The 3351-nt window shown below is 48.7% G+C and overlaps 1 long non-coding RNA gene across 2 annotated transcripts; it reads left to right on the forward strand.

Annotated features, from left to right (window-relative positions):
• The first annotated feature begins 12 nt into the window (after positions 1 to 12).
• On the forward strand, positions 13 to 1950 carry LOC119331277. 2 transcript variants are annotated; one of them, XR_005160435.1, is made up of 3 exons: positions 13 to 1366; positions 1456 to 1580; positions 1755 to 1950. It is a non-coding gene; the product is annotated as an uncharacterized LOC119331277 (long non-coding RNA). The 2 variants fall into 2 exon arrangements; XR_005160434.1 differs by having other exon boundaries at positions 1456 to 1950.
• Positions 1951 to 3351: the final 1401 nt, after the last annotated feature.

Below are 3351 nucleotides of genomic sequence, written 5' to 3' on the forward strand. Positions count from 1 at the left end.
CCCTGCGCCGCCGCACCACCTCGAACCACCTACCCTCCCCGCCCCACCTGCCCCCGCGCAGGCCAGCCACCGGATCCGCCCATCGCAATCCTCCACAGCGACGCCCCCGCCGTTGGATACGACGCGCGCCGACGAGAAGCGTCGGATCCCGCGCTCGGGAGAGGGCTCAGGCCTCCTCCCCAACAGCTCCCGCCGCCATGTCGTCCCTGCTACCTCCCCTCCCCACACCATCAGATTCATCTCTCCATGGCGACGCTCGATCCAGCCAGGCCCGAGGGAGGAGAGCAGCCGGGTCTCTTCCTCCTCCCCGGCGAGGCCTGGGCGCCCCCCTCCTCCAGCGCGGACCAACCACCCCCGGATCCTGACCCTCGCCGCCACCACCTCCGCTCTACACCGCGGGTGGATCCGGGCCGCCACTGCCGGCGCCGCACCCCTGGCTCTCCCCCACCGGACTCCCCTCTACCCTCCTCTGAACTGTACAACAGGCAGTGCGGGCAACTGTGGCGTGCAGTGCACCTCACCCCGGCGTGTAGCTCGACCCCTGCCCCGGCGTGCGGGCACCCTCGCGAGCAACATCGGTCAAGTTCATGCCTCCAAATCCTCCACTTTGTGACCCATCCCCATCCCCAGGCCCCCGGCTACGCCACCCATCCCTAGGCCAGCTCCGACCAGCGGCTCCTATGGAGATGCCGATGGCCACCAAACAACCATTGCCCCACCGGATCTTGGGGCGGCCGACGTTTCCCCCTACTGGTGCGCCACTTCCTCCTCTCCTAGTAGCTAGTCCCTGCGAGATCCATGATGGCTACAGCCCCCAAGTCGTTGTGTTGGTCCCCCATCCTGATGACCACGACCTTCACATCCCCTCTTCTCTCTCTGTGCCTGCACCTTGATGGCCGGTGAGCAGCTCCATTAGCTCCACCATGGGTCGTTGACCATGCCATCGTAAGCAGTTAAGCACCCTGGGTGAGGCGCTATGCTGTAGTTCATTTGCCGCTGGAGTTCACTATTTAGTTTGCTTATTTTTCCTAAGTCGCCCGCCAACAGTCAAAAGAACTCAAAGTGCACTGCAGTCTGCTGTTGTTCAGTTTTGTTATTTTTGCGGAAACAAGAAAGGACCAACAAAAGAAAATAAGAAAGCTAGTGCACTGCACACCCGGATGAGACTAAAAGGAACATAAATGCAGTTCGTGCATCATCTTCCCCAAAAACTGATTTTGTGTAATTCTCTATTTTTTATTTTGGCTATGTTCAAGTACAGTGTGCTTCTTTTTTAGTGCAGTCCCAACTTCGTGAAGATGGCGTTCGTGTGTCCTACAGTTCCTACATGCTGGTGGAGCGATGCATTGGGCTGGATGCATGAGAGGTGTGTGATGGCTTGCCACTTGTTCCCTTGTGCTCTGTCTCTATTCTTGGTCAGTTGCGGTGTGTGAAGTGTCGGTGTTGTTTCTTCAGATAAGTGGCATGGAAGAAGCACTGGAGATCCTGTTGCACAGTTCAAAGACTACCATGACGGCACATCAGTGGCATGGAAGAGGTCATCAAGCCTAGCACAGCCACCGCGATGGCTGCTTCCGCTGGTCAATTTCTTATGTTCTTCCCATTCATGGCCTAGCTTGCCAAGATTTTCTTCTGAATATTTTCTTGTTGCTATTCTGTGTAGCAATAGTGGTGGTGATTACTCCCTAGTTGCTAGTCAGTTCTCCACATCGAGCCTAGGGTCGCCATCCTGAATATTTTCTTCTGAATTGCAGTTCTCCCCACTTCTTGACGGGGTTCCGTTGCCATGGTGCTACAGTGCGCCTGGATTTTTTTAAGTTTCACTTTGTTCTTGGATATGTGAGAAAAAATGTAACAAATTGTAAAATAGATGCCGTTTGTGTGTATTGTGAAGTCCTTTGTTTGTATTTGAGAAGTTCGTTCAGCTGTGTAATGCCGTTCTTTTTGTTGCCGATTGGTCCAGTTCTTTTTGTTTTCCAAATTCCCAGGGATGAGAAATTGAACCTAATGCCGACGAGACAACAATCCACAAGTATCATGCGCATGCAGTTCCTTTTGTATATGCTTGCAATGCGGTGTGTGTATGTGTGCAGTACACCCCCATCGGCCATTTTGTGTGGCAGCTCATTACCCCCCATCGGTCATTTTGTGTGGCAGCTCATTACCCCTCTATGAAGTGCGTCGTCTGTCTCAAAATTCAGTCGACCACATTAACGTTTGCACTGCATTTGGTCCTCGGATGTGGTTCACTTTTGAGAGTGATGATGTTCACTTGCCCCCAACATGAAAATGCGAAAACAAAACAGCGAAACTACAAGATGGTAATGTGGTTCACTTTGATATATGTCGCGGCTCACTTGCCCTTATCTTTGTGGTCCACTCTAGTTCATAAAAAAAGTTGAAAAAAAGACAACAAAACCAAAACTCGTTTGGAAAAATTTACGTCCCACAAAAAAATTATACAATGCACTTGTCGATATGATGAAGTGCGATTTTTAGTCCGATGCAGTACACACGATGATTTTGGGTCGCGAAAAAATAGAGTGTCCGCATTTCGTTGAAAATCAAAATTGTTGCCAAATCGTAAGGAATCGGAGATAGTGTTCTATATGAAAAAGTTGCGTCTCGTCAATATCTATCCAACGGCATATAATTTGAATCATTTTGACAAGCGGTTTGAAAAAATTTCACGAAAAACGGCCGCTGCCTCTCGTCATCAGCCGCACGATTTTCAAAATTAACTAAAAATCGTAAGGAATCTCAAAAACATTTCAACATATGATAGTTGCGCCTTGTCCGTAGCTTTCCAACGGTGTATCATATGCTTCATTTTGGACAGAGGGTTCAAAAACTGGAGCGAAAACAGTACCAAAAATTTCAAAAATTTTAAAAAGCAGAATTCCGCCATTTAGTAAATTTGAAACTGCTCTAAAACCGTAATGAATTAGAGAAAATAATACATATGTAAAAGATGCGCCTTGACGATATCTATCCAACAATGTATCGTTTGCTTCATTCTGACGAACGGTTTAGAAAAAAACGCGAAAAACGCTTGCTGACACTCATCATGGGCCGCACCATTTTCAAAACTGCTCTTAAACCGTGAGGAATCTTGAAAAGTGTTCAACATGGCGAACATGCGTATAATCCATAGCTTTCCAACAGTATATCATACGCCTCGTTCCGATAAACGGTTAAAAAACTAGAACAAAAACAGTACCGAAAAAATACTGCGTACAGTTTTTTACGACATGAAGTTCACTAGTGTGTATTGCAGTGATTTTGCTACAGAAAGTGCAGTGCACCTGCGTTGAGCGTGCAGTGCGGAAGTGTTATCAGAATAGTTATTTT

The sequence above is a fragment of the Triticum dicoccoides genome, chromosome 7A (genome assembly GCF_002162155.2).
Source record: "Triticum dicoccoides isolate Atlit2015 ecotype Zavitan chromosome 7A, WEW_v2.0, whole genome shotgun sequence".
Lineage (NCBI taxonomy): Eukaryota > Viridiplantae > Streptophyta > Magnoliopsida > Poales > Poaceae > Triticum > Triticum dicoccoides.